This window comes from Rhincodon typus, chromosome 1, assembly GCF_021869965.1.
Source record: "Rhincodon typus isolate 14 chromosome 1, sRhiTyp1.1, whole genome shotgun sequence".
NCBI classification, from domain to species: Eukaryota; Metazoa; Chordata; class Chondrichthyes; order Orectolobiformes; family Rhincodontidae; genus Rhincodon; species Rhincodon typus.
Genome location: NC_063332.1, coordinates 100,934,390 through 100,949,614, shown reverse-complemented (window position 1 = coordinate 100,949,614; position 15,225 = coordinate 100,934,390).

Below are 15,225 nucleotides of genomic sequence, written 5' to 3'. Positions count from 1 at the left end.
AACCTTCAGCATCAATGTTTTCAGAACCATTACCTTACACAACACATGTTTATATTAAACTCTGTAAAAACCACGTCGGGAAGTTAAAATCACAGCCACTATCCTGTGGTAGGCCGTAGAAAAATGAAATGTTCTAACTAGGGTGGGCATTAATCTGGTTTTATACTACACAATCAGGTTTCAGGTGCTCTGATTCTTGTCCATCACTTGAATTGAACCAGATTGTCCTATTGTCCATTTTTTCTTGAGCTTCCAGCCCTAAGGATACATTGAAAATTGAAATTATTGGTCTACCAATGCTTGGCCCAGGGCCACCATAGTGACCTCACAATGTATTCTTTTGTTGCCTTGTGTACTTTGCTATGACACTTGCATTGCAATTAACATACAAACATATGAAGAAGAAACAAGAATAGGCCACTCCACTTGTTAAGCCTGCTCCACCATTCGATAAGATTATGGCTGATCTGATTATAAACTCAATTTGACAATCCTGCATAATCTTTCAACCCCTTGGTAATATGATTCTATCTACTACTGCCTTAAAAAGTACTTAAAGACTCTACATTAACTGTCTTTTGATATAGGGAATTCCAAAGACACACATCCCTCAGAGAGAAAAATGTACTTCTTCATCTCTGGTTTAAATGGGCACCCCATTATTTTTAAACTATGACCCCCTAGTTCTAGATTCTCCCATAAGAGGTAGCATCTTTTTAACATCCACCTGGTCAATTCCCCTCAGGATATTACATGTTTCAATTAAGTCACCTCTGACTCTTCGGACATAGACATGGAGCCACATTGATTTACATTGTGCCTGAGTAACTGCTATGAGGAGAGGCATAGCAGTGCATTAAAATTCTGCATGTTGTCTGTACCTTGCATCTAATCCTCAACGTGGATATTACTGCCCATAAAATGGATCAGGTTACTGGGTAGTCTCAACACTCACACAAATCTTGATTAAAAGCATCATTTAATTTTATTTTAACTGAAGTCAAATTTCTTTCTCACTGACTTTAACTCATCCGAGGCTCATTATTAGCTGGAAATGTGCAAACTCGCCAAGTTTAGCTCACTCTGAGACACTGGGTTCATAATGGAAAGAGTTCTCATTGTTTGAGAAAAAGGCTTGAATCAACGTTTATTGTTATTCATTTATTTTAATTAAAGAAGCGTACCACTGCCTATGCGTGTGGGGTTGGCAGGGAAGTTTCATATTCTTAAGGTCAGTCCTTGCCTAGTTCTAACCAATGCTCTCATTTAAATGTTCTGTTCTTAAATCAAAAGTAATGTGCATAAAATTCATTGTGAAATATCTAACTTCAATGAAGATGATTCATTTGTTGGGCGTTATAGTGTGTTTGCTGTGCTAAAATAAATAGATGTTAAACTTCAATAAAATGGGTATAGGAAGTAAGGCAAAACCAATCACTTTATTTTAGTGCCAAGAAATGAAGATCATTTGTCAAATTTGGTGTTCAGCAAGCACAGTTTGTGTTCTAAATTATTGTACATGTTTTATTCTGTTTTATTTGATATGAAATCCTGGTTGTCAGCATATATCATTCTAAAACATAGCTGCTTAATAAAGGGAGAAGATGCAATTTTGATCATAAAACTAAATGATAACAAGGGCTGTTTTCATCAGAGCTGAAGGAAGTCTCTTCAAACTTGGGATATTTTAAGAACAGAAAGATAGTTTATGAAAATGCATGCATGTGTTCAAGAAAGATGAAAACCCAGAGACCCAGCACAGAAAAATTACATATTCATTATAAAATAATTTCAGAGATCCAAGGGGTAAATTGATTAGAAATATTAAATTTAATATGTATATTAGCATAGGAACTGAATTAATCAGTCTTGACACCAAGATAAAATAAATGGGAACAAAGGAGGCTGCTATGATACATGAAGTGACAATATGAGCATACCATTTTCTGGTTTATATAAATTGATAACAAAAGAATAAAATTAGTTCAGAATTTGTAAGATAAATACAAATTGGCATCACTGCAAGACTGTAGTTAACCAGAAGTTATAGTTGTTACTGGAGATTGCTTTTGGATTTGGTAGATGATTAGAATGGTTTGGGGATTGCAATTGCACTCATGTACTTTAGCAAGCAAGGACACATCTGCCATACCACTTGTGCAATGGGCTCTTGGTGAAGTAATGGGGTGTGCAATCACTGCTCATCGCATTTTCTCCTCTCAGAATCGTACAGCACGTTCTGTCAGGTGGTACGAGGGTTATTGCTAACCCTAGAGAATCAGCTCAAAATAGGTGTTGATTTTGCGCAGGGCAGTAAGGAAAGTAGCACATCTAATTAGTATGGCTGCATCTGTTTCAAGAACTCTTGGGATTGTTGTTGTATCAAGCTGAGATTAATGCAGTGAAGACATTTATTTTGTTATTGTGATAGAGTCATCTGGTGATGTGACAAACCATGTTAAACTTTAACTGCTGCAGAGAGGCTTAGAATAAAGAAGTACAAGACTGGAACTGTTACGATCATGTTTTGAAAATATTAACATAAACAGTGATTTAACATAAAATCCAAAGCAATGTTTCAAAAGGCGATCTTCACCATAATTGAATCAAGTTATAACCGTAATGCAGAATTAGCCAAAAGTTGAGACATAATTTAATTTGAAAAGGCTCAGTGAATCAGCAAATTATCTATAAGATAATCTACAAGTGCCAGCCCATCTTTAGGTAGTAGATAATCTGTGGTAACTAGAGTGTGGGTCTGACAAATTTGCGCTCCTTGATTGGAACTTCATGTAACAGAACTCACATCAAGAGTTTAGGTGAGATTTTCAGAACATTAATTTTATAGTAGGAACTGCCCTCATAAATTTGTAAAATATATCTATGTTATATACTTGTAAATATATGTTATGCAGTCCATTACCATAAATATGTCTAATGCAAAAACTAAGACACATTGTGCAGATGAAATGTTCCACAATTTATAGGGTGCCACTTGAGAAAATGTCCAGCTAAACAATTCAACTGGAGGAAGAATTTGACTCAGCTAATAAGTTATGACTTAAAATTGCCAATAAATTTTGTTCATCACATGCTGAGCAATTTGTCCAACTGAAATTAACTGATGCCAAATCTAAGCAGAGTACTTCCATTTGTGTGAAATAAAGGTCTGTTGACCCTAAATTCAAGTCCTTCTTTTGGGAATCTCTAAAATCTACAGCAATCATATCTTTTTATCCTTTTAACCTTAATGAGATTGCATTCAGTTTGGATCAGGTTGACCCTAATTCAATGCAATTTCCCCTGAGGTTTATCATAGGGCTAGCAAATTTATGCATGTTATGTCTTGACAATTGATTATCACTTTAAACTCACAAGAGAATTCCAGATGGTCTCTATATTACTCTGAAGAGATTGCCTTTCTCTTCAGAGCACAGAAGACTTCCCCTTTTTCCTTTCTTTAAAAGGTACTAGCCAGGAAATTTGATAAGAACCAAAAATAGACAGGAAATTGCAATGTGCGATTAAACTGTTGTTCCTGATGTGGGCAGTGTGTTAACTTTGTGCAACTTGTTCATTACCATGTTTATAACCTGAAAGCAGCATTGTCGAACAGAACTCAACAGAACACATAAAATTGTGAGAGGCACTCACAAGTTAAATCTGATCTGCACTACCTCAAGTCTGCCTGTCCTTCTTAACGGGGAGGTGCATTCTGGTCACAAAAATTACCAGAAAGGGCTCAGAAAGGTGCCTCAGAAGAAAACATGTCAAGTAATGAACAATAAGACTAACAATATACTCCAAGATGCACTGACCCAGTATTGGAGACTTTAGTGCAGGAGGTGAACAGGTGTAGAGAGATACAATATCCATATGGGACCAGAAGACCCGCTATACAAAATCTTTGCACGCATTCTATAGTGAATAACTCATCTCTTGATATCTCAAAACTTTTCCACCAGCTGCAAGGCACAAGTCAGAATTGTGATCATGGATTACTCTCTACTCGCCTGGAGTGCAGCTTCAACAACACTCAAGAAACCTGACACTATCTGAGACAAAGCATTCTACTTGATCAGCAGTTCATCCACTACCTTCAATATTCATTCCCTCCACATCAACACTGTGTGGCTGCAGTGAACAAACCTTTCAATATCACTTCAAAATCCATGACTGCTGCAATCCAGATGAACAAGGGCACTGGCACATGGATATGCCACCTGTTATATTATTAAATAGTTTGTAAAGAGCTAGAAACTTATTATTGTTATGTCCCAGGGTACTACATTCACAGTTGTACTGTAGTTATATGGGAGTAACAATGTTTTAATCTATCAGTCTAACCACCACATGGAATGCAACAATGAATGAACAGCATTTTGAGTCTAAAGTGAGATTATTTCTAACTTATGGAAACAAGAAGTGAAAACATGGAGGCAGCAGATGTCTGTGAGTAAACAATTCTAAAGCATTTTAAATGGAATTATATATAAAAGAAATCAAATCAGTCCCAAAACAGACTGAGTGAAGCTTTAAAAAAAAAATGGCTGCCAGCACAGCATTGGGTATAGGGATCCAGCCCATATTGAATCTGATTGTGCTGTGATTTCATAGGCGTCAAATCACTACAGAAGGCTGATTACACCCTGGTGCTGGCATTTGAGAAGTTTAAACAAAAGTACAGACTGAAGTTTAGTAGCTTTCTAAAAGGGACAATTGAAGATAAAATGGTCAGTGATATCCTTATGTGGGCAGGAGAGAAAATGTTCAATGTGTTTAACAGCTGGGAGCTAAGTGAAGCCAGCCATAGAATTTGACAAGGTTTTTGGAAAAATCGAATAGACATCACCAGCCAAAGTCAAGTCACCGGCTTCACATATTTCCCAATTCATTACTACCCCAATCATTTACATAAGAGCACACACAAGGACACAAAATTCGGAGTAACAGTAGGCCATTTGGCCCGTTGAGCCTGCTCCACTATTCGTGGCTGATTTGATTGTGGCCTCCACTCCATTTTCTTTTCTGTCTACCATTATTCTTGACTCTCCTGTTGATCAGAAATCTATCAGCCTGAGTGTATTCAATGACACAATCTCTAATGCTCAGTAGATAATCAACTTGATAATTCCATTCATATTTTTATACCTTAATTAATTTGCAAATCGAAGATAAAATCTCTTCCAGTATTATGAACCATACCTGCCTGATTTTTGGCTCATTATGTTGTAGGCCATGAAGATGATGGCTGATCTGAGTGAAGTTGCTAAGGTTAAGCTGGAATATACCTTTCAGTGCCACAAAGTGCTGAATCATGGAAGAAGCAAGATTTGCAGCATCTGGAATCTCAATTAATTCAACAGTAATTCAAATATTGGCCATGACTACATAGCAAAGACAATTTTTAATCACTCTAATCCCTCAGAGAGTATCTTTCTCCAAATAAGAGAATGAAGGTTAGGGCTGGATTAAAATAATGAACATTCAAACTGAGGAAAATAACAGAAATGTAAAATAGGACCTACAGTGACATAAAAGAGAAAATGAACAAATGGTACATTTTGACCTAAAGTTAAATGTTACCAGACTAGCTGAAATCTTACTGTGCCGGCTTGTTTACAGCCTTGTTATATGCCCCACTCAAGTGCCTCAGTTATTTTTCTCTCAGGAAATTCATTTGCATTTTAATGATTAGGAATAATTATAAAAAGCGAAGTGCTGTGGTGTTTGAAATTAGTTATTGGCTATGTACAACAGTGTCATTAATAATGTTATTTTGAAGATCTTTGGTGTCTCCAAATTTATTCAAATTAAATTCTGTCAAAGCGCAACGTATTCCAGATTTGTATGATTATTATGAGCTTTAATGCAAAGGGAAATAAAGTGATTTACATTTCGATAATGCCCCTACTGAACTTAGTTTACCATGCTGGAAGAGTTTTCCCCTGCCATTTGCAGATTAATAAAGTCATGACAACATTGTTGAAATTAACATTGTTCCATAAAATCTTGTATTCTATTACAATACAAATACAGCAATATAATAAAAACAGAAAGTATTGGAGAAACTCAGCAGGTCTGGCAGCATCTATGTACAGAGAAAGGGTTACCATTTCAAGTCCAATATGATTTTTCTTACGAGAGATGGAGAAATGATGGATATTATGCTGTTGAAAAATATGGGGTTGGGCAGGGGGTGTGTCAAGGAGAGGAGGAGGGGGTGGGCAAGTGAAACAAATGTGAAGATCCAAGAAAGACAAGAGTTTGAGGGGGGTTAGCAGTCAAAGGTGTCACCGAACAAATGTAAAAGGCTATGGTAATGGTTGTAGAGGAGTGACAAATTTTAGATCTAGAGTAGGTTTTAAAAGCAGAGTACAGGTCACCTTTACTGGAAGTAAAGCCATGAAAGCAAAACACTGAGGAAAAATATGTAATGACATGGTCATTGAACTAAATGATAAGTCCAGAAGGCTGTGAAGTGCCTAAGCATAAAATGAAGTCTGTGTTCTCCAACTTGTGTTGGCCTTCCCTGGAAAACTGCAGCAGACCTAGGACAGAAATGTTAGCCTGATAGAAAGATGGTGCATTGAAGACGGAAGTGAGAACACGTTTGGGGGTCATGCTTTGCAGATAGGGCAGAGGTATTCTGCAAATTGGTCACCCAGTTTGCAATTGGTCATCCCTGCAGAGAGAAGACCACTTTGTGAGTAGCAAATACAATAGATTTGATTAATATAGGACGAGTAAATTGCTAATCCACTTGGATGTGTTTGGGCCTTGGCTAGTGAGGAGGAAGAAGCAAAAAGGACAACTATTCCACTGCTTACTTTTAGGACTAAGAAGAAAATAATGGGTCCAGGTGCTTCTCCTGTTTCTGGGCCCTTTATCTAAATACCAACCCCAAACCAATTTAATCCCGGACAGCTTCAATTGCGTGACTTTGTGATGTGTTTGAGGCAATAGTAGAGAATAATGCAGCACAGAAGGAAGCCAATCAGCCCATCAAATCTTTACCAGATCTTTCAAAATGGAAACCAATCAGTCCTATGACCTGTCACCCCACCCATTCTTTCTTTTTTTCTCCACATACTTATCTAGCTTCCTTTGAACACTAATTTGAACCACTTTTCACCTCAACATCAGGAAGGGAGTGCAATCCAAATCCAAACAGCACTTTTTGTAAAGGTGTTTCATATGTCACCTCTGGTTCTTTTGCCAACTAAAGTAAATTAAGTTTATTTTAGGCCTCCTGATTATCGATCCCTTTAGCCATTGGCAACACTTTCTATTTATTTCACCTAAAGCCTTCATAATTTGATACTGCTCCATTAATTCTCCTCAGGCTTTCTTGACTCGAAAGAGAACAATCTCAGCTTCTCTGGAACTTCTCATCTCTTGAGCCTTAGCAGCAAATCTCTTCTGAGTCTTCTACAAAGCCTTCATATCCTGTAGTATCCAGAACTGAAGGGCATACTCATGATAAGGTTGGACTGTTTCATGTAGAATCATGAAAATGATTTCACTTTTACAGTCTATGCCTCTGTAAGTCCATCAAAAGTTTGATTTTCATTATGATATATTTTAAAACTTAATTTGGGATTGTCAATAAATGTTGGCCTATCTATAGATGCCTGCATCCCATGAACAAATAAAGAACCTCTTACAAGCTGCATTAAACCTGATTGTTTGTAATAAGCAACACTGTTTCTTTGAATCTGGCCCATGTCAAAAGCTTGAGAGCTTCCTATGGGCTACTTTATAGTTTTTGGAGACTACTTTTTGGTTTTCAGGGTTTTATTTTTCATTCACACGAACTCATTTATCAGGTGATACAATCATATAAATCTAAAGCTACAACACATAAAGAAAGTATTTATTTCCTAGACACCACTGTCTTTACATTTATGCAAGGTAAAAAGCATAAACTAGCAATAAACATTTTGTCGAAATAGCCAACAACCTAAACAAAAGTAGCTATTGCCATAAACATACTTCTGCAGGCTGAAAAGGTCATGGCTAATGCATTTCTGTTGCCTACACGAAAGTGGGAACATTTTAACTAGGCAGTTGTTTCCCTGTTTATTGCATCTGAGATCTCAATTGCAGATTTAAATTTTAATAATTGACAGAATTGTTTACAATAGTGTCTGCTACATTTTCCCCCAAACAGTAAATCCTAATCTTATGCAGCTTTAAACAAGAGATGCCACATGCATTTTCAAAGAATGCATTACCTTTGCGATTTTAGGTTTTGCTGGATCCCCGGTTCCATTCTTGACAGGATTAAAATTTCTCTTTTTTAAGCAGCCTCTTTTTCCACCTCCCTCCCACTTCTCAGCCTCTTTCTTCACCCCTACCACATTTCTGCCTTCTTCTTCGCCCCACTTTGCAACCTTCCACTTGGCCCTCAACTGAAGCCTTCTTGTTCCCCAACTCTTTTCAGTAAAGTTCTTTCCTCTTCCCCTTCCCCTCCCCAACCCCCACCACTACCGCCACCCCAAACCCTTGCAGCCTTCTCCTCTGCTGATTGCCTCCGGTCGCGAGCTCACTAACAAACCTATTCGTAACAAATGCAGGAGGAAATCAGCCTGTAATTGGAGGAGCATGAGAGACACAGATTGAAGCGGCAGCTCCTAATAGATTCTGTCTCCCTTACTTAAGGGGAGAACCTTGCTTTGATTGTTCACAGAGAGGCCTATGTTGTCCAAGACAAGCTCCCGGGGGCACAGTCCCCAATAATTTGCACTCACACCACTCACTCTTGGACCTGCAATTGCATGGGGGAGGCACTGCGGTCTGTGATGTGATGCATTAGGATAATGAAGGAGTGGACTAGGATGACGAAGAGGCTATGGTCCCTTTGGAATGTTGACTTGAAGGGGGACAATAAGCAGATGAGTTTGTGGTGATTTCTTACTGGAAGAGGCAGAAATTGTAGAGAATGATCCTTTAAATATGGAGGAAGGTGGGGTTGAAAGTGAGGACAAGGAGAGCCTTGGGAGGGAGGAGGAGGGATGCAGGCAGAAGCCAAGCAAATGGGTCAGACACAGTTGAGGACCGTGTGGGGAGCTGGCGAATCCTGAGTTGAAGAGAAAAGGGGGCTCAGAAGTACTATTGTAGAAAATAGTATTGTTGGAACAAATAAAACAGAGATGGTGAAACTGGGAGAATGGAATGGAATCCTGACACTGTCAGGTCGCTGTGAAAATTAGTGGGTTTGTAATGAATATTAGTAGACAGAAATGGAGACCGGGAAGTTGAAGCAGGGAAGGAAAAAGTCAGAGTTGGGGCAGGCGAAGATAAGAGTAGGATTGAAATTGGAAGCAAAATAGATTTCTCTTTCCAGTTCTGTACAAGAGCAGGAGGCAGGATCAATACTGCTATCAATGTAGTGGAGAAAGAATTGAAGGAGGCTCTCAAATAGGACGGGAACAAACAATATTCCACATAAACCCCACAAAAAGTCAGGCAAAACCAAGATCCAGAGCTATGACGTTTATTTGACACAAGTGAGAAAAGTTAGAGGAGAAATTTTGCAATAAGAGAACAGGCTCAGTCAGGTGGAGAAGTGTGTAGTTTGGGCTTCTGTTCAAAGTAGAACTGAACAGCGCTCATACCATCCTGGTGGGTGACTGAGGTGTAGACGGATTCGACATCAGTAATATGATGAATATATGACCATATAAACACATGAATTAGGAGCAGGAACAAGCCTCTCAACCCCTCAAGTCTGTTCTGCCTTTCAATGATATCATGGTTGATCTGATTAGTCAACATTTCCGCCTACACCTGATAACCTTTCACCCCCTCACTCCATTGCTTATTCAAAATCTGTCTAGTTCTGCCTTAAAATTATTGTCTTAAATTATTTCATTGCCTCCTGAAGAAGTTCAAAAAATTCATGGGCAGAGAGGGTTAGGGGAGATTTATCATATGTGTTCCAAGTTATAAAGGGTTTTGACAGGGTTAATAAGGTGAAACCATGCACGGTTGTCAATGATTCTGCAATGAGCAGTCACAGATTTAAAGCGACTAACAGAAGATCCAGAGCGAATATGTGGAGGGAGAAATTTTTTTACATATTGGGTTGTTATGAGGTGGAACCCAATACTTGACAGGACAGTGGAAGCACATTCACTGCCATCTTTCAATAAAACATAAGAAAGTATTTGAATAGAAAACCTTCGATTGGGTAACGGGGAAAGAACGGGGCTCAAGGAAAGAACAAGAAAAAACGACTCAGCTATGTGAAAGCTTTCTCTTTGACCCTCCTTTAACTTTTTAAACTTCGTTTACACGGAAGTTTTTGTCACCTTATTTGATTGAAAGTTGCCTAAAAGCTAAGAAGGGCCACTGTCACATATCCTCTGTGTTTAGCTTATGTCCATGTTTGCATCAAGACTATGATAATACTCCAGCCATGTTCCTTGCTTGACTGAACTGAGCGTTGATTGGTAAGTTATTGATTAGTACCATTGATGAATTCTTCCAGCCCATTAATGAAGAGGAAGTTTGCACATAACATAAGAATATAGGAAATAGAAGCAGGATCAGGTCATTTGGCTAGGAGATAGCAAGAACTGCAGATGCTGGAGTCAGAGTCTATACAGCGTGGAGCTGGAGGAACACAGCAGATCAGACAGCATTAGAGGAGCAGGAAAGCCGACGTTTCGGGTTTACACCCTTCATCAGGACTGGCTCTACGTTTAGCCTGCCCCACTATTCAACAACGTACACCAGGTGAAGCCTTGCCAACAACCTGTAGAGCCGTAGAAGACTTCACACACTCTAACAGTATTTCAATAAAGGCAAAAATTCAATTTGCTTTTTTAAGCACTTACTGTACCTGCATATTAACTCTTTTGTGTTTCATGCAGAATAACACGCAGAATCTTCAATGCTGCACTTTTTCGAGTCTTTGCCATTGAAATAATTACCTGCCTTTTGATTCTTCCTAAAGAAGTGCATGTCCTCACACTTGCCTACATTGAACTTCATCTGCCAAGTTTTCTGCCTACTCACTCAACCTATCTATATCCCCTTGCAGACTCCTTATATCCACAACACAACAAGTCTTTTCATCTACTTTTATATTGTCAGCAAATTTGGATAAGTGATGATCTTCTTCCTCTTCAAAGTCATTATTATTGATAGTAACGAATTAACGTCCAAGGACTGTTCCTTATGACAGTCCACTAGTTACATCTTTCTAAACTGAAACAAATTCATCAGACCCCATTCTGCCTTCTGTGTAGTAACCAATGAGTCAGTTCTACTTTATGAATCTTGCTTGTCATATACTCAAAGTAATCTAGCAAATTTGTCAAACTTGATTTCTCGTTCACAAAACCATGTTGACTCTCTGATGTGTTAAACTTTTCTAAACGTGCTGCTATTTCTTCCTTAATAACAGACTCTAGCATTTTCCCAATGACACATGTTAGGGTGACTGGTAAATAGCTCTTTGCTTCTTGGCTCTCTCCCTTCTTGAACGGAGGTGACACATTCACATGCTCCCAGCATTCAGTGAGTTCTGGAATGTTTCAATTAATGTTTCCCCTATCTCTGCAGCCACTTCCTTTAAACCCTTGACGTTGGCCATCAGATCCTGTTGACTTGTATGCCTTTAGTCCCAATATTTTATCAAAAATTTTGTCCTTTGTGACTGAGAATGTTGCAAGATCTTTCCTCCTATTAGCAGCTTGCTATGATAGTATCTTTGGGATGTTTATAATGTTCTCCATGTGAAGATTGATACAAAATATTGGTTTAAATTATCTGCCATTTCCCTGTTCCCTATTATTAATTCCCCTGTTGCATCCTCCAAGAGCCGAACCCTTACTTTAACTACTGTCTTTCTTTCTATATACCCCTGGAAACTCTTGTTTTTTTAAAAATATTTTTTGCTAATTTACTTCCAATTTTCTCCCTCTTTATTAGCTCTTTAGCCATCTACTGCTGGTTCCTAAAATTCGTAATCATTTGGCTTACCACTAGTTTTTCCACTTCATTTGCCTTAGTATTGATCTGATATCTCCTTGACTACTTTCATAAACTATGCGTGGTTCATCCTTCTCATAGACTCCTTCCTTCGGACCTAATTAAATTTTGTTGAGCATTATGAAATATTTGCTTAAATGTCTTATTGCTCGCCCACTGTCTTTCCCCATCGTCTATTTTCCAAGCTTACTTTAGACAACTCCGTCGAAATAGTCTGTTTCCAGATAGGTTCTGTCATGTGCTGCTCTAGGAAACAATCCGTGATGCAGTCCAGAAATTCATCTTCCGTGTAATCTTTGCCAATCTGATTTGCCCAGACAATATGCAGATTAAAATCACTCAAAAATTACAGTGCCTTTCTTATGTGCCTCCATTATTTCCAAATTTATATTTTGGCCTACAGTGAGGTAACTTTTCAGGGGATGTTAGATGATTCCCACCTATAATCTCTTTCCATTGCTGTTCTTTATTTCTGCCCAAACTAATTCTACATCACAATCTATTGTACCTATAAACTACTCACCTTGAACCGAAAACACCTTTGTTAACAATGCTACCTCACCTCCTTTTCCTTTCTTTCTATTTTCCCAGAATGTCAAATACCCTTGAATACAAAGTTCTCAGTCTTCGTCACCCTGCAATCATTCCATAATAGTTATCAAACAATATTCGTTTGTTACTATTTGTGCTTTCACTTCATCTATATTGTTACCAACGTTGCAGGCATTCAGATTACGAGCCAAAAGCTTTAACTTTTTTATCATTATTATTCTCTCTGCTTCTGATTTCTGCTGCACTCTTCCGCATATAATTTCAGTCCCTTCTGTCACACTTTGATTATCATTCACCTCTTCACTGCTCTGTCTCTCTGTTTTCTCATTTTGTTTTCATTTTTGAATGTAATTTCAAGTGAAGGACAGCCTGACCGCACCCCATTGCCCCCCCACAAACCCCCAACCCTCACCACCACCACCACATTCACTGATTGGTTTAAAACCCTATCAACAATCCTAGTTATACAATTCACCAGGACACTGGTTCCAACATACTTCAAATTAAGCCCATCCCAACAGTACAGCTCCCTCTTTGTCAAATGCAAATTTGCACAAGTTCAAGTAATAGTCCAGAGATTATGACCTGTGTGGTTCAGTTTTTTTCTTAATTTAGGCCTGGGCTGCTCATAATCCCTCAGCAGAATCTTTTTCCTAGTCCTATGATGTTGTTGGTGTGTGGATCATGGCAACTGGATCCTTCACCTCCCACTCTAAGCTTCTCTCTGGCCCGGAACAGATGGTACCGAGCAGGCAACAAGACCTCGGGACTGTCTATATTTGCAATAGAGAACAGAATCTATTCCCCTAACTGCGCTATTCACTATTACTACTACATTTCTCTTTTCTCCCTTCACATGAATAGTGCTCTAGATCACAGCGTTTTGGTCAGTTCACTCGACCTCCCTGTAGTCTGTACCCCTGTACACACTCAAGATCAATAACCCATATCTATTTGGCAAGGGCAAAAACTGACCATCCTCCCAACATGTGGATCCCCATATCTGCCTCCTTCATAGTCACACCCTCCTGTCCATAGCCATGGGCTAAATTTGATGGATTTAATCTAAAGGCGTGACTACCTCCTGAGACAAAGTGACCAGGAACCTCATCCCCTCCCCACTATGTCACAGTGTCCAGGTTGGACAACTCATCAACTCTGAGCCAAACTTCATCAAGCAGCCAAGACTTGCTGCAGATGTTGTCACTGTAAATCACACTGGCATCCACCAGCTCCCACATACTATATCTGCAAAACATCACCTGCCCAGACATCCGTATTCTATTTCATGGTTTAATTTGAATGTCAAATGTTTTTAAGATGAATTTCTTAACTGCACTCTTCAGCTAAACTAATGTCTTCTGATAGAAACCATTTGGCCAATCAAAAAAAAGTCACCTGTCTGTTTTCCCATGACACCACATACCAGCTTTGACAGGCAGAAAGGTCAAAGGGGCTCTCTGTCACTTGTTTTTATCTCCCGCCACTGCTGCCCTTCTCATGCAGACCCACTCTTCTCTTTATGAAGCTGCTTACTCCGCGCTGTCTTGAGTTGTTTTAGAAGAACCATGTTCCATTCTCTCCAGCTTTTTTAGTTGGTCGTGACTGCCTTATGATTCTGTCTTTCTTAACCTTGACTACCAACATGAGTTGTATGGATAATGTTTATTTATACCTGATGTTTGTGTTGTAAATCCTCCATTTTTTTCTTTTTTCTATTATTGGTGATCTTAAATAAACTGTACTGGTGTCCATCTAGAGAGGAAAAGCGATGAGGAAAGGATGAAATAAGGGACAGCAGCAGCTGGGAAGGTGTAGAAACTAATGGGTGACATGCCTTAGAAGCATGCAGGCTTAAAATGGCAAAATATTGCCATGACTGTATGTTCACAGGCCTTAGCAAGTTGTTGTGACCCCAATTCTCTGCTTTTCTCAGCTCAACTCCTTGTTACATGTGCACAAGTTCTGAGCAACATTTGCCCCATTTATTGAGAACTAGCCTTTGGGGAAGAGAGAAATTCAGTGCAACGCAGGACTGAGTGACTGCAATGACAGGATGTCTGAGGGTATTAATGCCAACTGAATATTAGGAAATTGCAGACAATCTGATGTGCTTGATGCTGAAATCCCAGCGCAAGAGTTAAGAAAGCTCAGTGGAGGTTTTTATCAAGGAGATCAAGAATAGACAAGATGACCTATTTGAGATTAGAAAATGCACAAATGAGAGCTTTAACTTATTCTCTATTTCTCTGTTCTTTTTATACGGAAGCAATATTGGAAATTGTGACAGTTTATGTTAACTCCCAGCAATTAAAACCCCGCTCACGGTTAGATTTATTTCCTGGTAGATTCCTAACTTCACAAACTATCTGGCCAGAAGCAGAACTTATGTCTGTGGAGTAATAAAGTCCAGGGTGATGCCATCCTTGTATTTACAGATTCAGGCTGCCTTATGTGGCTGCATCCTCCATTACTGGTCATGTCAAAAGGAACTGGACGAACAATTTGATCTGATCGTGATGGTTCATTTGTTTACTTGAATTATTAGTTTACACTTTAGATTTCCATACGGCACACAAATACAACATTGATGGAACATAAAATCTCTAGCTAACCCCAATGTCCTTAATTTAGTTCCGTATTTGACTCAAAGAGCTACAACAATCTGGT